This window comes from Podarcis pityusensis (genome assembly GCF_964106645.2).
Source record: "Podarcis pityusensis genome assembly, chromosome: 6".
NCBI classification, from domain to species: Eukaryota; Metazoa; Chordata; class Lepidosauria; order Squamata; family Lacertidae; genus Podarcis; species Podarcis pityusensis.
In genome coordinates this window covers 77,904,955-77,930,371 of record NC_138030.1, presented here as the reverse complement: position 1 = coordinate 77,930,371, position 25,417 = coordinate 77,904,955, and the positions used below count along the sequence as shown (strand labels likewise).

The 25,417-nt window shown below is 41.2% G+C and overlaps 1 long non-coding RNA gene across 3 annotated transcripts in view; it reads right to left on the bottom strand.

Moving 5' to 3' along the window:
* LOC308478784 overlaps positions 1-25,417 on the bottom strand; it is a 133,316-nt gene that overhangs the window by 76,765 nt on the left and 31,134 nt on the right. For 2 of the 3 annotated variants that reach the window (XR_013987269.1, XR_013987270.1), the window contains exons 1-2: positions 22,436-22,513; positions 21,966-22,094 (exon numbers count right to left, since the gene is read on the bottom strand). This is a non-coding gene — a long non-coding RNA (uncharacterized lncRNA). Of the gene's footprint in view, positions 1-21,965; positions 22,095-22,435; positions 22,514-25,417 lie in introns of those variants that run through there. The other variant, XR_013987268.1, reaches the window with a different exon arrangement.

Genomic DNA, 25,417 nt, shown 5'->3' with positions numbered 1-25,417 from the left:
AAACAATATACTTTCCACTCAGAACCCAATGACTCATCCTCGAGATTAGATCAGATATGGACCTCGGCAGAACTAGTACCAAGATCTATACGGGTGGGGATCCAGGCCAAAACGATTTCGGATCATAACCCAGTAAAAATGGAACTGAAAGGGCTGGAAGAAAGATCATACAGATGGAAAATGAAAGATTACTTGTTAGATGATTTAGAGATAGTAGAGAAAGCTCAGAAAAGGTTAAAGGAATACTTCGAGGATAACTTAGGTAATGATACAAAACCAAAGGTGGTGTGGGATGCAGGTAAGGCGGTGATGAGGGGTTTCTTCATTCAACAGAGTGCAATTAAGAATAAAAAAAGAGAAAAAGGGAAAAATGAAATTCTACAGCAAATAATGGACAACGAACAAAAATTAACTAAAAACCCCAAAAATAAGAGAATAAAAGAGAATATTAAAGTTTTACAATCTCAGTTTGCAATGTTGATAAATAGGGAAATAGAATGGAAAGTCAAAAAATTAAGACAGAGAAGCTTCGAATATGCTAATAAATCAGGAAAGCTATTAGCTTGGCAGCTTAAAAAAAGGAAGGAACAGAACACAATAAATAAAATCGAGGTGGAGGGAGAAGAGATAAATAATCCCAAGGAAATAAGGAAGGCCTTTTTGGATTTCTACAGAGGACTTTTTAAAAACAGTGAAAGGAATAATCTGAGAAAAATAGAAAGATTTCTAAAATGTAAGAATATAAAAAAGATTTCCACAGTGGAGAAAGGAAAATTGAGTGCCCTAATTGAGGTAGAAGAAATCAAAGAAGCAATAAAGGAATTAAAAAAAGGGAAAGCCCCAGGTCCAGATGGGTTTACTGGTAGCTATTATAAAGAAATGGAGTCAGTCTTGCTGACTCCATTGCAAGAAGTAATGAATAATATCCTTAAAGAAAGAGAAATACCAGAGACATGGAAGGAGGCACTAATCACACTAATCCCCAAACAGGATTCAGATTTACAACAGATTAAAAACTATAGACCGATCTCCCTATTAAACATAGATTACAAGATTTTTGCGGGAATTCTGGCAAGGAGACTAAAAAATATATTGGTAGAAAGTATACACAAAGATCAAGCGGGCTTTTTGCCGGGTAGGCAAATGAAGGACAACATAAGAAACATAGTAAATATTATAGAATATTTATCTGACAGGTGTGATAAACAAGGTTTGTTGTTGTTCGTGGATGCAGAGAAAGCATTCGATAACATAATCTGGGATTTCCTGCTGAAACAATTGGAATATATGGAGGTGGGCACTGAATTCTATAACGGGGTAAAGGCAATCTACACGGAACAAAAGGCAAAACTGATAATAAATAATGTGGAGACAGCAGAAATAAGAATAGCAAAAGGAACAAGACAGGGATGTCCACTGTCCCCATTGTTATTTATAATGGTGTTAGAAGTCCTCCTAAATTCAATAAGAGAAAATAAGGGGATAAAAGGAGTAACAGTTGGGCAGAACGAATACAAAATTAAGGCATTCGCAGACGACCTGGTTGTAACAATGGAGGATCCAATAGATTCAATAAAAGAGGTACTCGAAGAATTTGACCAATTCGGAAAAGTGGCTGGCTTCAAATTAAATAAAAGGAAAACAAAAATTATAGTAAAGAATATGAATACAGATAAAACTGAAGAATTACAAAGAGAAACGGAAATAGAGGTGGCCAGAAAGGTGAAATATTTAGGAACATGGGTAACGCCAAAAAACATAGACTTATTCAAAAATAATTACGAGACAGTATGGAAAGGAGTTAAGAAAGATATTGAAACATGGGGCAAGCTAAAACTGTCATTTTGGGGCAGAATAGCCACAATCAAGATGTGTGTGCTTCCAAAAGTGTTGTTTTTGTTTCAGAACATTCCTGTAATTAAGGGTATAAAGATATTTAAAGACTGGCAGAGGGTGATCTCAAAATTCGTCTGGCAGGGCAAGAAACCAAGAATAAAATTTAAACTGTTGACAGATGTGAAGGAAAGGGGGGGCTTTGCCCTGCCAGATTTGAAATTGTACTATGAGGCGTCATGCCTATGCTGGGTCAAAACATGGATAAAACTGGAAGATAAGGAAGTGCTAGACCTAGAGGGATTTAACAACAGATTTGGGTGGCACGCCTATCTATGGCATGGGAGGAGAAAAGTACACAGGGGCTTCGAAAATCATATTTTCAGAGGTCCACTGATTGAGGTATGGGAGAGGAACAGAGATATGTTAGAACCTAAAACACCCCATTGGCTATCGCCACTAGAAGTCATGAGCGTTAAAAAGATTAACATGAGGGACAATTGGGCTACCTATGAACAACTGTTAATGAAAGAAGAAGGAAAGTGGAAAATGAAGCCGTACGAACAGGTCAAAGAGAAAGTCTATGATTGGCTGCACTATTTCCAGATAAACGGAATGTTCAGGAAAGATATTAAAGACAAAGGATATGCTGATAAAGATTCTAGATTCCAGATTGAGATATTGAATAACAACTATAAAATTTTGTCTAAAATGTATAATCAGTTATTGGAATGGAATTTAATAGACGAGGAAGTAAAGTCGGTAATGATATATTGGGCTAGAGATATTGGTCATAATATATATTTTGAAGAATGGGAGAAACTTTGGAAAAAACATCTCAAGTTTACAGCTTGCGTGACACTAAAGGAGAATTTAATGAAAATGTTTTACCGATGGTATATGACTCCTGCAAAATTAGCCAAAATGTATGGAACTTGTAATAAATGCTGGAAGTGCAAGGAAAGGGAGGGGACCTTCTACCATATGTGGTGGGAATGCCAAAAGGTTAAAGGGTTCTGGGAGAGTGTATATAACGAAATGAAGAAAATTCTAAGATATACTTTTGTTAAAAAACCCGAGGCTTTTCTGTTGGGATTGGTAGGAAGGGAGATAAAAAAGAAAGATCACAAGCTGTTCCAGTATGCAACAACGGCAGCAAGAGTCTTATTAGCTCAAAATTGGAAATCAGAGGGCCTACCGACAATTGAGGAATGGAGAGCAAAACTATTAGATTATGCGGAAATGGATAAGATGACAGGGAAAATTAGATATTCAAAAGACCAGAGGTTCATTAAGGATTGGGAAAGTTTTACGAAATATCTGGAAAATTTAAGTGATGGACAGATAACACTAGTGGGCTTTAAAGGAGCTCTGTAAAAAGAAAAGAGTATTGTCTAAAGAGAAATGGAAGAACTAGAATGATTAATGGCATTACAAATTAAGAAATGCGAACTTTTATAAAAGATTATTACGGATGATTTGTGGAAAGGTTGAAGGAAGTCATACTTAAAAACCTGTGAAAATGAGAATCGAACTTTTATATTTTGTTTTTGTATTTTGCATTATGCAAATTAATAAAAATTATGCATGAAAAAAAAAAAAAAAGGTCGGTATAGTTAAAGCTATGGTTTTCCCAGTAGTGATGTATGGAAGTGAGAGCTGGACCATAAAGAAGGCTGATCGCCGAAGAATTGATGCTTTTGAATTATGGTGCTGGAGGAGACTCTTGAGAGTCTCATGGACTGCAAGAAGATCAAACCTATCCATTCTTAAGGAAATCAGCCCTGAGTGCTCACTGGAAGGACAGATCCTGAAGCTGGGGCTCCAATACTTTGGCCACCTCATGAGAAGAGAAGACTCCTTGGAAAAGACCCTGATGTTGGGAAAGATGGAGGGCACAAGGAGAAGGGGCCGACAGAGGACCAGATGGTTGGACAGAGTTCTCGAAGCTACCAGCATGAGTTTGACCAAACTGCGGGAGGCAGTGGAAGACAGGAGTGCCTGGCATGCTCTGGTCCATGGGGTCACAAAGAGTCGGACATGACTAAACAACTAAACAACAACAGAAGCCTATGTTTAAAATTTACACACACACGCTTGTATATAAAAAACAATACACACACATGCACATATATATGCACATACACAAAAGTGCACACATAAAACCAGTTCAAATCTGATGCAGATGTCAACTGGGATAAAGATCTCCATTTCGAAGGCTTGCTGAAAGAAGACCATCTTTAGCAGGTGCCAGGGGGCAGGGAAGGTGCCCATATGTTACGTGGTGATGGCAGTAGAAGTGGTAACAACAAAACAACAACAGCAAGGAAATGGAAGAACTGAGGATGGTTTCCCAGCCCTCACTTCTGCCCTGCCTGCTGTGCTGGAATTGTGTTGGGAAGTGGAGGCACTCTGGTCAAGAGAAATAAGCTAAAGCAGAAACAATAGTTTCTTTTCTGGTTTTAAGAAAGCACCTTAGGCTAAATTTAGGACCTGTTTCTAGGAAATGCAGTAATGTTTGCTTGCAAGCTGCTAGCAGTTGCATCTCTGAACACCTTGTTCCAGGTAACATCAGGACACTTGCTTAACCACAAGGTAAGGGATCAAGCTTGCGGGTGAGCTAGGCATTAAGTAGATTGTGCTAACGACAAGTTAGAAGAACAAAAGAAATTAGGGAAAAATAAGTGGGAGCAGAGAGGAGTAATGGAAAGTCCCCTGAATGCATAGGTAAGGTTACTTATAACTACTACAAGTTGGGGGGTGAGGACATTTGCCATGGGGTGAAATGGGGGCTGCTAGAATAAGTGGCGCAGCTATCAGGCTGCTTGTAGAGAACTATGAAAGTATCTGCTTAACCTGGCTATTTCTGCACCATGAGGTGAATGAGACATCAGTCTTTACAAGAATAAATCATTTTCTTGCTTTGCTACCTATTGCCTGGTTATAGTTTTCCACTACACAACAAATGTCAAAGCGGAGAGTTCCACAACATTGCTCAAGTCAATGAGGGCTTTGAATCTGATGATTAAACCACCTCCACCTCCACCTCTACCTTATGCCTGCAGCCTTTAGTGTTCAACTATACAGTGGTACCTCTGGTTGGGGGCAGGATCCGTTCCAGAGGTATGGCTGGATCCTGAGGTTTTCACAACTGAAGAGACCGCTTCTGCACACACACGGCAAAAACCCAGAAAAATACTTCCGGGTTTGCTGCTTACGTATCCCGAAGTTTCCGTAAGCGGAGGTACCACTGTACAGTGGTACCTTGGGTTAAGAACTTAATTCGTTCCAGAGGTCTGTTCTTAACCTGAAACTGTTCTTAACCTGAGGTACCACTTTAGCTAATGGGGCCTCCTGCTGCCACCGAGCCGCTGGCGTGCAATTTCTGTTCTCATCCTGAGGTAAAGTTCTTAACTCGAGGTACTATTTCTGGGTTAGAAGAGTCTGTAACCTGAAGCGTCTGTAACCTGAAGTTTCTTTAATCCAAGGTACCACTGTATCTTGATTGCTTTGAATGGCTTTTAAAACAAACAAACAAGCAAGCAAGCAAACAAAAAACAGCAACCACAACAACTCCAGGTATTGTATTCCTTTCTCATGGTTAGCTGCCTTGAAGTTTTTGGAAAGATGGGATATAAATGTTTTAGGTAAGTAAATAATAAATGAAATAAAGAACTGGGGTCGGCTTGTTCCGGGGCTCTTCACCTCATCAAGAAGATGGCCCAGCTTGGAAGGTGGTGGGGAAGACTTATTCAGCAACAGCAGAATCCGAGTGGGCCTTGAAGGCTGCACACGCTTCCCAAGAGCAGTGTTGTCAAAATCTCCCTGCAAAGGTATTGACATTTTTATGTATTCACTCTGATTTGAGCTGTTAGGTCTGCTGTGCTCTTGTACGAAAGCCTGCGGCAGGCGACTTCCCCCCCTCTCTTCTCCTCCAACCTGTGTTCAATTGCATAATTTATTCAAACAGGGACTTGCCCTATTCGGGGGTTCAGATTACTTATGTGCAAACACTCACACCAGGGAGGGTGTGTGTGTTGCCAGTTGGAAACATTTAACATGAAGAATACTGAAAGACAGCAAGGGAAAGGCTCTCTTAGCATAAACGGCTATATCCCCATATCTCCACTAAGACTACCAGACACATTGTACAGGGAAAAATATGGCTGCCAGCATAAGTAAATGGGAACAGCCATCTTGTTATCTGTAAAATTCCTAGGAACAGACTGCAGACCTGCCAAGTGTCCCTATTTTCAAGGGACAGTCTCAAATTTACAGAAGCCATCCTGGTTTCTGATTTGTTCCTGGAAAGTCCCACTTTTCCTTAGGACATATCTATTTTCATTGGAGAAATGTTGGAGGGCATAGAGTTATGTGACCCCCGAGCCAAGGAAATAAGTAACTATACAACCTTTAGAAGACATCTGAAGACAGCCCTGTACAGGGAAGCTTTAAAAAAATGTTGCATGTTTTCTTATGTTTTTATATATGTTGGAAGTTGCGTAGTTGCTGGGGCAACCCAGTTGGGTGGGGTATAATTACGATTGTGGTGGTAGTGGTGGAATAGGACTCCCCTATTAACATTAGAGAAATATTGGAGGGTGTGGGAACATAAAGAAGAAAGGTGGACCATAAAGAAGGCTGATCGCCAAAGAATTGATGCTTTTGAATTATGGTGCTGGAGGAGACTCTTGAGAGTCCCATGGACTGCAAGAAGATCAAACCTCTCCATTCTGAAGGAAATCAGCCCTGAGTGCTCACTGGAAGGACAGATCCTGAAGCTGAGGCTCCAATACTTTGGCCACCTCATGAGAAGAGAAGACTCCCTGGAAAAGACCCTGATGTTGGGAAAGATGGAGGGCACAAGAAGACGGGGACGACAGAGGACGAGATGGTTGGACAGCGTTCTCGAAGCTACCAGCATGAGTTTGACTAAACTGCGGGAGGCAGGAAGTGCCTGGCGTGCTCTGGTCCATGGGGTCACGAAGAGTCAGATACGACTAAGCAACAACAACATGGGACTGTACACTACAGCATACAGTCACTTTCTTGGTATATCTTAAAAGAGATTTATTGTTATTTATTTTTTACTGGGTGGCCATGGAGCTGCTCTAAGCAGCTTAACATCTTGAAAGGAAGAAAGAGGTAGCCCTCTGACCACCTCATAAGCACAGTTAATGTGCGTCAGTTATTGATCATGCATCTCACCCTGAAGATTTGCATTCTAATCTGTGCATGGTTCAGGGATGGGGAGGAATGTGATCGTTTGCTCCAAAATACAGAGCAGAGTGGAATCCTCCCCAACCCTAAACAGTGGAATCGCATTTCACAAAGGGAAAACATGAGAAACTGAAGGGCCCGTTTCAGCACAACAATAGTGGAAAGTGGGGGTCATATCCTTCTGCAATTTTTCTTTTTCTGGGATTTACAGCTAACTAACTGCTCCCCTTTTGGCTTCTTTACCACACAGATCCATTAGCTCAAAAGTGGGGAACCTTAGGACTGAATATGCACACCCTCCAGGTGAAACCTGGACTGCCATTTTCCAGGACCACACTCCTGCATGAGTCATGTGACCCGTGTGTGAGATTGTAACCCTGAAAAAGCACTTTTGGGGGGCACAGCACCCAAAACCGCACACTATTGGGTAGTGTGTGAGATCATGCCCCCCCCCAGCTCTTCTTACAGGGTGAGTGCACGTCTTTTTTTTCCTTTTTCTTTTTTTAATGGGTTTCTGGCTGCCGCCGCCTGTTATATTGTGCTTGCATTCTGCTCTTATGTACAGTAATTGTATCTGCATTTGCAACATTCCTAAGCTTGGTCTATAGACTGCTGCAGCAGGTTAAACAACCTGTGTTTTGGGCATTGCTTTTAAGAACATGATTTCAGTCAGTCTATGTCAAAAGCCACAGTAGGACATCAACCTGCTCCTTGAACTACAGCAATAGTTCAAAGGTCTAGTAGTCAGATCAGTATTAAAATAAATGAAAATGTGTTTTAGAAATCCCAATATTTATGGAAACATCCATATCAGGAGGGCTCAGTGTACCACTCAGCAAATTACTACTTTTTAGTTCAAAATCAAACGGCATATTTTTAAGGTCTCTGGGAAATGTCTAAAGCAAACTTCAAAACTAAAAAACAAAGTGTGAGACTGGCTTCATTATTTTCAGATAATGGAGGCATTTAAATTGGACAAGAAAATTGGCTTCCAGGTGGAAAAATCAAAATTAGAAACTGAACTGTTAGAACCCAAAACTAAGAATTTGTCAAGAATGTATAACTTGCTGCTGAAATGGAACACTCAGGATGAAACAGTAAAATCGGCCATGATTAAATGGGCACAAGACGTTGGACACAACATTATGTTCGCTGACTGGGAACAGTTATGGACCACAGGTATGAAATTTACGGCATGTAATGCCTTAAGAGAGAATATTATGAAAATGATATACAGGTGGTACATAACTCCAGTCAAGCTTGCAAAAATCTATCATTTGCCCGATAATAAATGTTGGAAATGTAAAGAAACTGAAGGTACATTTTTTCACCTCTGGTGGACGTGCCCAAAGATTAAGGCTTTCTGGGAAATGATATATAGTGAATTAAAAAAGGTATTCAAATATACCTTCCCAGAGGCCTTTCTCTTGGGCATAGTCGGCCAAATGGTGTTAAAAAAGGATAGAACTTTCTTTATGTACGCAACAACAGCAGCAAGAATACTCATTGCAAAGTATTGGAAGACACAAGAGCTTCCCACACTGGAGGAATGGCAGATGAAATTGATGGACTATATGGAACTGGCGGAAATGACTGGTAGAATCCGTGACCAGGGAGAAGAGTCGGTGGAGGAAGATTGGAAGAAATTCAAAGACTATCTGCAGAAACATTGCAAAATTAAAGAATGTTAAAGTGATGTTGGATTAAAAATAAGTGGCTTCCAGCTGTTTAGGATTTAAAACTATAGATAGATTAATTGGTTTTTAAAAGGTAAAATTTTAATGTTATACTATTTTAAGAGTTAAGATTGGGATTAAAAAAAGAGGGAAAGAAATTGCTGGACAAACAATTTGAACTGGAATACAAAAGAGGGAGGTACGAGGAGGTCCAGAAAATAAGTAAATTTAAAGGTGGAGACGAAAAGATGATATTGTTTTTAATTGTTCTACTTTCTTTTTTGTCTTATGTTTTCTTGTTTCTTTATTTCTTTTTTTTTCTTTTAGATTATGTATTGTATATTTTGAATTGTGTATTTCTTTTTTATGCTTTATGCTTAATCTTTTATTGAAACTTTAATAAATATCATTAAAAAAAAAAAGAAGCAAACTTCAGACTTCATTTGGGCTGCTTTCTTTCAGTATCAGCATCATGATTGTTATGGCTAAGTTAGTTTTCCCCTTGGAAACACCTTACCCTTAGGCACATTGGTTTTTCAGGAAGGAGTGTGCTAGATTTCAATGAAATTAGTGAGTATTTCACTAATACAATAGAAAGGATGTTGCCTCTTACAAATGTTGGCCTTTCACAAATATAGCCTTGCATGTGGCTACAACAGTTACTTTTAAAAAGCTCCCATTGGTGTAGGGGAAAGTATCATAGAGTTGGAAGGGACCTCACAGGTCATCTAGTCTAACCCCCTCTAATGTGGGAATCTTAACCAAGGCATTCATGAGAGATGGCCATCCAACTTTTGCTTAAAAACTTCCAAGTAAGGAGAGTCCACAACTTCCTGAGGGAGTCCATTCCACTGTCAAACAACTCTTACTGTCAGAAAGTTCTTCCTGATATTTAGTTGGAATCTCTTTTCCTTGTAACTTGAATCCGTTGGTTCGGGTCCTACCCTCCGGAGCAGGAGAAAACAAGCTTGCTCCATCTTCCATGTGAGAGCTCTTTAGATATCTGAGTATGGCTATCATTCCTCCTCTCAGTCTTCTCTTTTCCAGGCTAAACATACCCAAGTCCCTCAACAGTTCCTCATAAGGCTGGGTTTCCAGATCCTTGATCATCTTGATCACCCTCCTCTACACATGTTCCAGCTTATCAAAATCCTTCTTAAACTGTGGTGCCAGAACTGGACACAGTACTCCAGATGTGGTCTAACCAAGGCAGAACAGAGTGGTACTATGACTTCCCTTGCTTGATCTGGACACTGTACTTCTGTTGATGCAGCCTTGAAAAGCATTAGCTCTTTCTGCTGCTGCATCATATTGTTGACTCATGTTTCCTTTTCATATGTACTACTGGCAAGCCAGGTGTCCTCTGTTTTATACTTGTGCAGCTGGTCATTCCTGCCCAAGGAATTTGTCCCTATTTAAATTCATTTTGTTGGTTTGGGCCCAGTTCTCCATCCTGTTACATTCTGTCTTCTGCAGCATTAGCTGCCCCTACCAGTTTGATGTCATCTGCAGATTTGATGAGCATCCCCTCAATTCCCTTTTCCTTGTTGTTTATAAAGACTTTGAACAACAGTCTGGCTTGAAAGTCTATAGCATACACCCACAGTAAGGTCACTGTTCTTTCCCTCTCCTACAGTTTTTATCCATATACTCTCAATCTGCCCTCCATGCTCCAAGTCATGGATCTCCCCACATATTATGCTACTTCTCCCCCCTTCCTGTTTGGTTTATTCCTTTTGCACAGGTTATATCCCTCAGTTTCTACATTCTAGTTAGGAGTCTCATCCTACCAGGTTTCAGTAATGCCTATTAGGTCATATTTGTCACCCTGTATTAAGAGCTCTAATTCATCTTGCTTGTTTTCCATACTCTGTGCATTAGAAACAACTGAAACCTGCAGCTGTTTTCTTCTTATAGTTTCTGCCCTTTTGCAGGTTTCCGTAGCACTACCTCATTTTCCTGTGCATCAATGAAGCTATTATCCCCAGTATCAGGGAGTGAAAAGTAGTGCTTCTTGTGGCCCCCCAAAATGTGACCAGGATGTGGTGACCCATAAGACAAAACAGTTTTTCCACAATCATTAGTACTTTGTCAAGAGGCCCGGCCTGACTGATCAAGACTCAACTGGGCTAAACTGCAGAAACTTGCCTCTTATCCTTGGCCTTATTCAGTTGTCCATTTTGCCCTCTTTTCTGTCTTCCTTATCTTATTTACTCCGTCTCCATCTACTAAATACAGTACCAATACACAACTGCATTTTGACTTCACCATAAGTTTCTTTTGTAGGGATTAAAGTTTGCTTTTGGCTGTAGTGTCCTTATATCCAATGACTTCAAAGAAGATGTCAAAAATGAGCACTGCAACAGGAGGGGAAGATGTGCAATATATATCTATCAAGGAAAGCACGTATTGCAGGAGAGAACCTACTTAAGGTAAGCTGGCTTTTTATTTTTGTCAATCTTAAGACGCTTTTGCAGCATAAAACCTACAACACTAAGACTTGAGGAGGAGAAAGCTCAGATTTCACCTTTATCTAATCCTATTGTCTGCATCATTCAGAGAAACTTGGTTTTCAATTAAATCATATATTCTCCGACTTCTTTAAATCTTCAGGTATAGATGAATGCCAAAATATTCTTAGCGATTTGCACTGCTGTCCTGCCCACAGTCAGACTGCTTAAATCTCTTTGGACTGAATGGGGATTTTTAAAAACAGATCAAAAGTGCACAGAAAAAGGGCATCTTTTGTCGGAACCAAAAACTGTAATTGTTGCTCTGCTACTACAAATGATCGATTTTTCTTGTTTGTCATAATGGTATTTCTTAATGAGAATTAAAGTTGGACTCTGAAGTATTTATTTATTTTTAGAAGGGCGTGTTAGCAAGTCAATTAATTAAGTCCTTCCTCCAATGTATCTTCTATACATATGCAGCATAATAAGGTCTGATATTGAGCTATGTGCCCAATTTCAGAAGCATTGCCAGGAATCAACCATTGAGAAATAGTCTCATGTATTCTTGAGGTTCAAATCTGAATCGTGCAATTAAGAAAGCAAAAGGAGAAGGTTCAGCCGAAAATAATGTACTTTGTGCTTAAAATATGAAACTTGACACACTCCTATATTAACCCATGCTGGGGATATATATACCCATGCTGGGGATATATATATTGATCCCAGTAAGCAATGCGTGGCCATGAGACTAATAAACAAGTATTTGTGGCATACACTTTTGTACCATACAAATCATAGAATTAATCATAGAATCCTAGTTGGAAGGGACCACGAGGGTTATCTAGTCCATTCCTCTGCAATGCAGGAATCTTTTACCCAACATAAGGCTCAAACTCATTAGCCTGAGATTAAGAGTTTCATGCTCTACCAACTGAGAATTCCTCTGTGCTGTAGTTAGTATACAGGAGCTATGTGAGCTGCACAAGCATGATTTACATGAGGATGCTGTGAAGTGGGAGTCTCAATCCAAATTTCAAACTCTGTGTTTATATGTAGCTAGGATTGCAGACTTTATGGTTCAGGGATATGCAACATACCCTCCAACATTTCTCCAATGAAAATAGGGACATCCCATTCCATAATGATATTGTTACTACAGTATCTATACCCTACACATTTTACTGGGACGCCCCAGCCACTCTGGGCGGCTTCCAACATATATAAAAACATAATAAAACATTAAACATTTTTAAAAACTTACCTATACAGGATTGCCTTCGGACGACTCAGGGATTGGAGAACACCATACCCTCCAACATTTCTACAATGAAAATAGGGACATCCTACCATACTCTCCAAAATTTCTCCAATGAAAATAGGGACATCCTAAGGAACAGCGGCACATTCTGGGATCAAATCAGAAACCAGGGTAGTTTCTCTAAAATAGGGACATCTCTGGAAAATAGGGACACTTGGAGGGTCTGTTGCAAGGATCCTTCCTGGTCTGCAGAGGCTGTAGCACACTGTCCAGAAAGGACCACCCATTCTACCTCTCATCCCTCTCATCAACCAGTGTTCTGTCCAACATCACGTCCTGTGGCAGCGGCAGGAGGAGGAGGAGAGTCCAATTGTGGAGTTGAGCAGAGTATAATAATCATAATAATAATAATCATAATAATAATAATAATAATAATAATAATAATAATAATAAATTATTTATACCCTGCCTGGCTCAGGGCGGCTAACACCAGTAAAATTACAATAAAAACATAATGGGGGGGGGAGGGGAAAAAACCAATTTAAAATACGCGTTAAAATACAATTTAAAATGCAGCCTCATTTTAATAGTAGCCCATAGATCAAAACCATAAGGGGAGGGAAACATAAGGGTCAGACTGAGTCCAAACCAAAGGCCAGGCAGAACAACTCTGTCTTGCAAGCCCTGCAGAAAGATATCAAGTCCCGCAGGGCCCTAGTCTCTTGTGACAGAGCGTTCCACCAAGTCAGGGCCAGTACTGAAAAGAGAGACCAATCTAACTACCTTGTGACTTGGGACCTCCAAAATGTTGTCATTTGACACAGTTTCAGCAGCCAACGGCTCCTCTGCGTCCTGCCGTGCAAGGGAAAGACAGAGGAAGCAGTCCCTGGCCAGTGGCAGCAGCAGGAGGAAGAGGAAGCTGAGCTCCAGAGAGGAGGAACCAACAGCCATTGAAGCCACGCTGCCACCAGTCCTCATGAACATTTGTGATTCTTCCTATTAGTGCCAGTGACATTCAGGTGATGGGGAGAAATCAGATGATGAGCAGCTCTTTCAAGTTCTTGTTTACAGTATGGACACATTGAACATAAGGAGATAAGAGCCCTGGTGGATCAAGACAAAGGCCGATCCAGTCTAGTGTCCTGTTCTCACAGTGGCCAGCCTGATGCCTATGGAAGCCCTAATAATAATAATAATATGCCACCCCAGCCATTCTGGGTGGCTCCCAACAGAATATTAAAACACAATAAAACACCAAACACTAAAAGCCTCCCTATACAGAGTTGCCTTCAGATGTCTTCTAAAAGTCAGATAGTTGTTTATTTCCTTGACATCTGATGGGAGGGCATTCCACAGGGTGGGCACCACTACCAAAAAGGCCTTTTGTCTGGTTCCCTGTAACTTCACTTCTCACAGCAAGGGTACTGCCAGAAGGCCTTTGGAGCTGGACCTCAGAGTCCACTAAATTGAAGCACTTCTAGTGGCCTCCCACACGCAGGTTTGAACATGAGAATGGGATAGAAGGCCCACACTGTCATAGTGTGCCGAGTTTTTGATTTCTGGAAGAAAGACACCATTCCAATCTCTACCAATTACTTTCAGAGTTGTGTGGCGGTCATTTGACAAACACTTCTGGTTTCGAGTTAGTGCTTGCAGAAACGAGTGGCAATCTAATTAGAAGTCCAGTGTGGTTTTCCTTTCTGAATGCCGGGGGGAGGGGCTGCAGTGCATTTTGGACAAGAAAGAACTGGTGGTGTGAAAATAATGTGCCGTGTACGTCTAGCTTGACGGGATACAAAGAAGTCATAGCAACAGGGTGCCTCTCTTTCTGTTAAGAGAAATCTAGATAGTAAACATGCCACACATATTACTTTTTCCCTTTTATCTTTGACATATCCCCTCTACTTCTTGCAAACTTCATGACAATGGGATGATTTACTCATTAACTGCTACAGCAACTAGAAACAATGGCAACCCTGAACTCTTTTTCTCCTTGCAGATTTTACTTAGAGGCGTCATATTGATTTCCTCCACGAAATGGGAGGTGCCATTGCCTATTTGGCAGCTTAAAAAACTGAGCCATTCAAACAGTTGTGGGTCTTTTGTGTCCTTTGCTATGAAACATTTTCTTTATTCTCATCAAACTGATTTTTATGCTCAGTTAGAAATCGCAACTCTACTGTGTAAACGTAAGTTTTGTCTATTCACAGATGAACACATAGATTATATACACCAGGAACATGTGGCCTTCCAGATGTTGACGAACTACAATTATCAGCATCCTGACCCACTAGACATGCTGGCTTGGGTGGATGGAAGAGTCCAACAGCAGCTGGAAGGCCACAAATTCACAACCCCGATATACACAGCCTCAGCTCTTTGGAGAAGACCGCCATCATGTTTTGATGATGTGGTGTGCCCAGCAGCCCGACACTCCTTTCAAGACGGGGAGGAATTCATTTGAGTTGCATTTTAATGCAAACCCACCTAAAGTGTATTTCCTCAATTAACCCATGAATAAAAATCCAACCATCATTTGCCATTTGTACTCCTATGCATTTCACATTTTAAAAGGTATGTATTAGGAGAAAGGGTATATACATACAATAACATACAAAATGGCACTGTATTATGGACATTAGTTCGGCAAAAAAGAAATTATAGGCTATGAAGGCATACTAATTGTATATATTAGGAGAAATGTCGCAGAAATGCATGCAAATATTCATGTGGGCTTTTAATCCTCATCCCCAGAAGCTGATGTGGAAATGAGGCCAACTGAATGAAAGGCTGGGGAAGCAAGCGAGAGAACCCAAAATTTACCTTTTCGTCCCTCCCTACTCTTGTTGGGCATATTCTTCCAGTCTGAAAGCCAGAGGTTTCCACAGCAACCATAATATGTCTGATCTTCTCTTTCGCCACCCATATTTTCAGTGGGTACCTATCAATGATTGTGGCTTTTCACCACTGGGGAAATTCTTCTTCTTACTCCTTAGCTATAATTTGGTCTCAGCATTAGATGTCAATATAATTTGTTTCCCCCATTGAAAAGGCAGTTGTTTTTTCTGCCTGGTGCATTTATTCTTAAAGGACATGCCTGCAATAATTGAGAGCCACTGCATGATGTTAGGCATTTGTAGCATTGTTAAAGATATTTGAAGCAAACACAGCTTCCAATGTTAAATTATGCTGTTATGTGTCCAAGAAAGACTTGCCAGGATGAGGCTATGGTTGTCATCCGTCTGTCTTGGGAGGCAATGGAAGAACATACCTTCAAGGTTGAAGTTAAACCTTTGGAGAGTGACAGTGTCTGCTGTGGTTGTAGAGACTGGATATGGCAGAGACATGTTTTGTTGCAGCTGGGCAGATGAAAGTGTCCGGTTGTGCTGCTGCAGGTGTATAATGGCGTTTCTTCTTTCTGTTCTCCTCCCAGTGGTCATTCGTCCTCTGGTCACTGCTGTGGATACAAAACCTGACTGATTGTCTCCAAGCACTGCAATCATCTGCAAGGGATTCCCACAGCTTTGTAATGCAGAGTTGGTCTGCCAACGACTCTGGTGCCTGAAGCCAGCTTCCCATAGAGCTCCTTGGCAGCATAATGGACCAGGATGTTAGTCTTCATCTGGCTGATGCTAAGGCCAAACTCCATGCAGACTTGGGCAAAATGGTTGATGAGTCTCTGTAGAGTTTCCTTGGAGTACACTGTCAATACTACATCATCTGCAAACCACATCTCACACACTTTTTGTCTTGGCGTGGAAAAGTGTCAGGTTGAATAGACCCCATAGAACATGATCAACTGCTTTCTCCACCCCATAAACACCTCAGTCATTGCTCCCAAACCATTCTGAAGAGCCCAGTGTCCCATTCAAAACTCTGAAAAGTCTAAGTTTCAGTTTGAAAATGGACAGCAGCAACACAAAGACAATGTCACTAAGTCCCAAAGCTTTCCTTAGGCATGTGATCTGCCTTGCTATTCCCACATGACCCAAAACCAAAAGACCCATTAACCACAATTCACAATTCAAACTGACTTACTGCTGGCAAGCACCCAGTCACATGTATACTTTTATTCCGACTACTCCAGCCCCAGCCAATCACACTGTCTAACTGAATATTCTAAAACTGCACCCACCAATCAAAATATGCATACCTTGTATCTTCCTTTTGCATACTGAGAATTCTAACTCACCTCCACCAGTTAAAGCTCCGCATGGCAGTTAAACTGACTTTCTCCTTACCAGAGAGAAAACTTGCCCATCAAATACACTATGATATATATTACAACACAGGTGTCAGAGTGTGTTACCCATTACCCATTAAAGCTCAGTTTAAATAAGAAGGATGTCTTCATTGGGAGTTTCGTTAAACTCAAATGGGGGCAACTTTGAGTTTAATGGAACTCCCAGCATACTCAGGCAAAGTGGGGGCACTTGAATAGGTATGTATAAAATTTGCCCTGTACGGAATTATACTGACGGGCACTAGTAAAAGGAGGGCAGAACTTAGCCTCTACCCTTGGGACGCTTCACTATCCCTGGCAAGAGATTTCACAGTGGGTATTAGTACATAGCATCTTTCCAAGGGATGCCTCAATGTCAGATGGTTCAATCTCTGGCAAATCTAGTTTTGAAAGATCCTGCAGCAAATGATGCAAAAAAACCCACCACCCTAAAACAAACTCCTCCTTGCGATTCTGGCGTGCCTCTGATAGCCTGGCCTCAAACTGGACAGTTTCCCATTTTCCCTTCCAATATGCAACTCCTCTTTCCTGACACAGTCTACCTGTCGTAACGGCTGGCATTTTGCCGTGTCACAATAAAATATGCTTCTGAATGCCAGTGCCAAACATTTGAACATATCACTGTTTAAATGCATGTGCGCCTGCCTCTCCTGATATTCGGGTTTTTATTACTTGGCTGTAAAAACGTCTAGTAAACAAAATCCCATTTTATCAGCAGAAAGGTATATTGACATTGGAGGCTTCTGAAAGCCCTAAAGTAGAAAAATACAACAACTTTTAAATAGAGATAAGTATTCTCTTCCTTACTTTGGCCTCCCCCCACAAATAAACCCAGCCACACAAGCATCAAAAAGATGTGTGTTTCTAGAAGGGAAAATCGACAAAACAGAATATATATATAGGGGTTCTGCATGTGGAAAGCAAATGCTAATTTTAATTGAGGGCTGGAAAAATGATAATGAGTTTTGAACTTTGACTTGTGTTTTCTTCCCGTGATGATATTTTCAAGTCTTATTTGCTAAATTATGATGACCAGATAAAAATGTAATTACATGCATAATTTATTTGTGGTTTTTTCATTGCAGTTCATTTTACTGGGACGCTAAGGGGCGGGGGAGAGAGATTTATTGCACATTTAAATGGAACATCGCATAGCAGTTTCTGGCAAATGTATTAGGACATGATTCAGCCAAGGTTAAGCACTTTTAAGTTGCATTGATTTCAGCAGAAAAGATTTAAACATGTACTTAATTCACCCATTGGAATCAATGGGACTAAAAAGTGCTTAATTTCAGTGAGTTCGTCCCCTTAATTTTCATTCTCTCATCAATTCAAAGTTACAGATTCTTACAAGTGTGAACATGACAATACCTTGGAAGATGTTTCCACTATTCTACGGATTTCCCCATGTAATACATGAGTGTGGCAGAGCTCCTATGCTAGTTTCCCAGCAATTTGGTCACTGTTGCTTACTGGTAGGAAGGGGGAAAGGGTTGAGGGGGTGGGGAGGTTGGCAAGGTGCAAATGCATTGGCAGGAATGCCGGATCAGGTGTCTGGTATGTTTACACCATGCCAACTTCCCCACCACTTTAAAGGTAAAGGGTCCCCTGACCATTAGGTCCAGTTGTGACCGACTCTGGGGTTGCGGTGCTCATCTCGCTTTATTGACCGAGGGAGCCGGCGTACAGCTTCTGGGTCATGTGGCCAGCATGACTAAGCCGCTTCTGGCAAACCAGAACAGCACATGGAAACGCTGTTTACCTTCCCGCCGGAGTGGTACCTATTTATCTACTTGCACTTTGACGTGCTTTCGAACTGCTAGGTTGGCAGGAGCAGGGACCGAGCAACGGGAGCTCACTCCGTCGTGGGGATTCAAACTGCCGACTTTCTGGTCGGCAATTCCTAGGCTCTGTGGTTTAACCCACAGCACCACCCGCGTCCCTCCCCACCACTTTACTCTCCTGGTAAATTACAGTTCCACCTGCCAGAAAGCTAGTGCAGCAGCTCTGCCCAACCTGGTAAGCCACTTTTGTATATCATGTAGGTTTGAAATAGATTGCTTGGAACTACAAGTGGCTGTTGTGATTTGGAGTTGGCTTACAGAGTGTATTATTCATTCTTTTATTTAAATGATTTATAATACTGGACATACTGTGATAATCATTTGTAAATAAGCAGATTTTTGCAAAGGCAATACAGTGCCCTGGTGGTCCTCTTCCAAAGAAACTAACACCATAAGGGCTGTTGGAATATCTTATGTGAGAAATCCGAAAATGTGAAAAAGAAATAATCACTGGGAAAGCCAGGAGATGCTAAACAGTCAGAACCTTCTGAAAGCTTCAAAAGCTCTGATTCTGCTGTCCTTTCACACATGCAAAGGCTTACCTGGACACAGAGAATCCCGAATGTGTAACGGCTACTCAATTAAATTGAGGAAAAACTCTGTTCTCACAGATGTTGAAAAACTCCAGGCGAACAATATTGGTAGAGTAGCTAAATCGTAGTTGGGAAGCCAAATCATGTGCAATGCTGACTCTTTTCTTGAAATTAAAAGAATGTCCAAACACTTGTTAAGATATTCAGAAAGCTTTTGCTTGCAGAACATATAGATAAAGAAGAATATATGCAAAGTCTTTACATTCACATGCTCATCCAAGCATGGGCTTAGTTGAAGATTACAGCTTCTTCCTTAAACATTCAAACAAACTGTGTTTTTCTCTCAGTACTTGCACTCAGCCTTCTGTGAAATACCCATCTGGGCCATGCAATTCTTTCAGAGTAGTTTCCACTTTCTCCTTCCAGCGGACTTCTCCTTACTGCTTCTTTGGGAGATCATTGACTTTTGTGCTTCTTTCTGCCACACACATTCACACAGCAACATTAGCACTCCTCTCCTCTATTGAATTTAGAGAGTGACTTAACTAACACCGTCTCTTCATCAGTGTTCATGGAGATGCAGCCATTACGGCCAAGTCACTCGCACACAAAACAAAATGGAGAATGTAATAAGATACTTGTCATGTGACCAAAGCTAACCAATCGCGTGAGAGTTACTGGGGAACATTCCAGAATTAAACACACAGTAATGCATTTCAGCATTCCCAGTTTCAGTAAAGTAAATCACTATACTTAACAAGTACTGGAAGCCTTTGGATCATGGCCAGTATGCTACCCAAAAGAATGCATGAGAATTACCATAAGGTGTTTGTGCTTTTCTGTCGCAGGCCCTTGAGCTTTAGGCTCCTCGAGGAACTTTCCTCATTGCATTATGAAACTCCTAATCTCTTCAATTATTAACTGTCACTCCCCTCGCTGAGCATCCTCTTCTACAGATACAGAAGACCTTCCTCGTCACATTCCTTCCCCCTGTCCTTGCTTTTAAATCATTAATCTTTCATCCGCGTTCTGCTGAGTTGGTATAAAATCCCAGCCGTCCGCTCACAGTCGCTTCACCTACTTTATTTTGCCTCTTTGATGCAGAGGACTTGTTTTCCCATGGCTGTTCCCAGAGATGTGTCACCATGCAGTTGAACCAAACCAGTTTCCCCCCTCAAGCTGTCCTTCGATCTTCCTTCATCAGTGAATGCTCTCTCGAGTCAGTCAATGACCTTGAATGTGCAACATTTCTCTTATGCTGGTCCAGCTTTCTCTGTGTGTTCCCATTTCCTGTTGTCTCTGACATGTGTGTGGGTCCCAGGGCTTCCCAGTACCATAGCTGTCAGCTTACACATTTGAAAATAAGGGACCAGCAGCCTCGAATATAAGGGAACAGCAGCCAAAATAAGGGATCAACAATTACTTTGATAAAATACATATTTTGTTTTGTGCAAATGGCTTTAGATACCTATTAGGTCCATAAATTACCATTTAGCATATATTCAACACAAAAAAACAGCAACAATTTGTTGTTGACAAAGGACAGCTGGACATAGAAAGGGCCCCATTACCTTCAGTAGCTTATTTAAGGGACATCATCAATAAGGGGCAGCAGCGGGACACAGCGCTGGGATAAGGGACTGCCCCGCCAAATAAGGGACGCTTGACAGCTATGCCCAGTACACCCTTTGCTGCTGAATGTAGATCAAGTGTACTTTCGTGATGATGCCACAAAAGTGGGGCTCATTTCCTTGCATCTGATAGTTTTCATAACCTCTTCTTTTGTCCCAACAAGCAAAAAGATATATTCCTCTGAGCCTCCCATTTTTAGAATTAAAGAAGACAGCAGTTATTTCTCCACAATATACCAAAAGTGACATTTCCACTCCTAAGTTTTATTTTACACATTTCTTTCTGATGGCAGTGATAATTTCTGTTTATGTTTTGCTGCTACATCTTACCTAACACCACTGTCTTTGATGTAGTAATGGAAACAATAATATACATTTTTTAAAAAAAGAAAGAAGATAAAATACTATTATCAGGCAAGCACAAGGTAAGCACAATTAAAGCTGCAGCCTGGAAGTAGTGTTGTACTGATACCTGTCTGCCAGTTTTCCAACATTTCCCCTCATAAAAGAACATTCTGTTTTTCTGCCTCATTCACAGATCCGGCCCAATCACCAGATCCGGCCCAATCACCTTCTAAATCCAGCCTGTGAATGGTCCAGGAATCAGCATGTTTTTACATGAGTAGAACATGCCCTTTTATTTAAAAGGCATCTCTGGGTTATTTGTGGGGCATAGGAATTCGTTCTTTTTTTATTTTTTTCAAAATATAGTCTGGCCCCCCACAAGGTCTGAGGGACAGTGGACCAGCCCCCTGCTGAAAAAGTTTGCTGACCCCTGCTCTAACATCCAAGGTGCTGTGGCTTTAAGTTGTCACAACACTTTCCTATTGCTTCGGCAAGTGTGTTATCTTCATGGAGATTGTTACTGAAACAACAAGAAAATTAAGAAGAAAAGAAAAATAATTCTCATCTTACTTCTTACAAAGGCACCCCTCCAAAATTTTCTTGAATCAGAGAACTGCCTCCTTCTTATCCAAGTAGTGAGATTCTCACTGGCCTCACAATAATTATCCCTCAGCAGAGGACATTTGCTCAGCTGAATTATCTGATGAAGTTACATACATCATACAAATAACATGGTTTATGTATGCCACCTTTCCATAATTGAAACCATGCTCAAGGCCGCAGATAACATGAAAAATACTTAATTAGAAACATAACAGAAGTAGTCGTGAACAATAAATTAAACAACAAAAAGTACACAACCAAACTGAACAATTTCCACCCTCCCAGGCCAGATGGGAAAGGCCTAAAAAACAGGAAGCAGGACTCACAGTCAAGAAGTTGTGTCCATTCGCTGGTCACCAGGTGTCGGAGAGATTACTTTGATTTCTGGTTCCTTCTTGGAAGCCAAGGGATAGACTTTGCATCGCCTGCAGCATATCCTGAAGTGACTGTGAAGCCTTTTCAACCAAAGATAGAATGGGGGAAAGTTAAAAAAAACTGAATTTAGGGCCCCCTGACACTTCCAAAATAAATATGAATTTGTTGCCATAAACATCTTGTGGGCAGGAGTAGGTCTCAACAAGAAAATCTTGCCAAAAGACCCTCCAAAACATGGAGATGGCCTTGCTATAATTATAGCCACAAAGTAAAAAGGCAAGTCTAAAGCATTTAAACTGTCCCAGAGCACAGTCATTTGGGGATAATCCAGCCACGACTGGAGGGTTCTTGATGGTTAATTATAGAACTGAATCCTATAACCCCTAACCAATAAAATGTCTCCCTAACTAATGAAACACACTTTTCTTGCTTTCCTTCTCTCATCTTCCTCTCTCTCCTTGTCTTACACTTCCCACAAATACTTGCACTTGCCAAAGTTCCCTGGTAAGTAACCCAACAGGGGGACATGTCACAATGCCAGGCATGTCACTGTTACCATAGCAGTTTTGGTCAACAGTGCACATTGTTCTTCTTCATGCTAATTTTTATAGCTCTCAATAAAATAAAATTTTAAATTATGATTTAAACACATTCTAGAACATTTCATTTAAAGACTTCCAGTGCATTGTATGTTATAAAAATGTGATGTAAGAAAACAACACAATATTCTTAAGATGACAACAAAACTGAGAGGCAACAACAATACGAAATAATGAAGCAGGACAGAGGCCACATAATTCCTGTGCAATTTTTTTAAGTGTAACTTATTGTCAGAAGGAGGGATGCGGGTGGCGCTGTGGGTTAAACCACAGAGCCTAGGACTTGCTGATCAGAAGGTCGGCGGTTCGATTCCCCGCGACGGGGTGAGCTCCCGTTGCTTGGTCCCTGCTCCTGCCAACCTAGCAGTTCGAAAGCACATCAAAGTGCAAGTAGATAAATAGGTACCGCTCCAGCGGGAAGGTAAATGGCATTTCCGTGCGCTGCTCTGGTTCGCCAGAAGCGGCTTAGTCATGCTGGCCACATGACCTGGAAGCTGTACGCTGGCTCCCTTGGCCAATAAAGCGAGATGATCGCCGCAATCCCAAAGTCATCCGCGACTGGATCTAATGGTCAGGGGTCCCTTTACTTTTTATTACCTTCTGCCCACATGAAATTCAGAGGTTTCTGTGTGCACAGCTCTGTATATTCCATCCAGGAAAGCATTATCCCAAAGACATGTTCCAGCCAGATGAAAGCAGCTAAGAAGGGTGCAGAGCCGGATGAATAAGGGGTGTAGTTTGTAGAGGGGGCTTCACCTAGTGAGAGTCTCAAGCACCAAATACAGAGGTGTGTGGTTGTGTGGCTCATTGGTCCCCCATTCTGGAGTGTCTTGGATTCATTCCTTTATAGATGCTTTGTGTTGCCTTTGGATGTTTCAGCGAAGAACTGCCTCCATCAATTAACGCTTCTTTAATGTTCTGAGGGGATCTTAGCTTTTATTGGGAAACCACAACACAGAAGAAAACCTAATGGCTTCTTTTACTGATGCCCATTTCTACTGGTCCTGAAGGACGAACTTAAGCGATGGGAGGAAGACATTTTGGCGGGGGTATATGCTAAAGAATATGATTACTTAATTAGCGGCATCTATTAACTCCGCGCTATATGTAAGCTGATGTGGAGCTTAACAGCGGTGTTAAAAATCTGCTTATTTACAAATGATTATCACAGTATGTCCAGTATTATAAATCATTTAAATAAAAGAATGAATAATACACTCTGTAAGCCAACTCCAAATCACAACAGCCACTTGTAGTTCCAAGCAATCTATTTCAAACCTACATGATATACAAAAGTGGCTTACCAGGTTGGGCAGAGCTGCTGCACTAGCTTTCTGGCAGGTGGAACTGTAATTTACCAGGAGAGTAAAGTGGTGGGGAGGGACGCGGGTGGTGCTGTGGGTTAAACCACAGAGCCTAGGAATTGCCGACCAGAAAGTCGGCAGTTTGAATCCCCACGACGGAGTGAGCTCCCGTTGCTCGGTCCCTGCTCCTGCCAACCTAGCAGTTCGAAAGCACGTCAAAGTGCAAGTAGATAAATAGGTACCACTCCGGCGGGAAGGTAAACAGCATTTCCGTGCACTGCTCTGGTTCACCAGAAGCGGCTTAGTCATGCTGGCCACATGACCCGGAAGCTGTACGCCGGCTCCCTTGGCCAATAAAGCAAGATGAGTGCCGCAACCCCAGAGTCGGTCACGACTGGACCTAATGGTCAGAGGTCCCTTTACCTTTACTATTGTCAGAAGGAGTTTTGTATATTTGTAATGGATGAGAGGGTAGATTTGAATTACCTAGGATAACTAAAACACAAAACTGGGCATGAGCCCGGGTTGGAAGTTAAAAACAAACTATGAACAGTAAAGAATTTCCAATACTTTGATTGCGCTTTGGAAACTGGATAGTTAGGCACACTGAAATTTCCAAGGACGGAGAATTTTTTAGAGGGAAATCTTTATCTATAGATGACCGTAGGAAGTTTGGAGGGGGTAGGAGGAAGGGTGGGGTGGGGAAACGATTCCATAAATCTATTCCTAGAGATACCAGGTCATACTAGATATAAAATGTCAAAGGTTTTCTCACTATCACACATTAAAAGAAAGCAATTTTAGCAGGCTCTGAAGAAACACCCGTCAGTAATAGCACTGCAGAGAAAATAGGAATGTGATGCAGTCAGGCTGCAGTAATAATACCCTTGATCTGAAGGATGCAGGTTTGCTAAGCACGCAGCCTTGTTTTTTTAATATGGCTAAGTATCTTTGTGAAGGAGCACATTAGAAATAGGGGAATGATAGAAAGCGCAAATGCTTTGCATTCTAGAACATATACATTATAATAAAGGGTTGCCTGAGTAATAGAAAAACTAGTCAAGGTTGTGTGGATTGGAGCGGGGGGGGGGATATTATCAGATAGAAAGTTGGACTAGTAAAGGGTTGCCTGGATTGTAGGGAGAAGCAAATTTACACTCAACACATATTAAATAAATGAAAAGGTCAACAGGTTGCACTGAGAACCCAGCATTTTAAAATGAAAATTGTCAACTTGATAAGAATACACCAGACATGTAGCTAGACTAAGGGCACCTCAACAGTTTTAGGTTGCAAATGGATCATTCATCTCTGGTTTTTCTCTGCACACGATTCATACTCAGTCATCCACAAACTCTGTTTATTAGCTTTAGATTTTTCAGAGGTACTCCAGTTATTCCCCATCCACATCACTGGACAGTCCTTGATTGAATGTTCCTGTCCTGTGTTTTCTGCCTCTCCCATCAATCACTACTCAACCGCCCTCCACTCCCTTTCCCC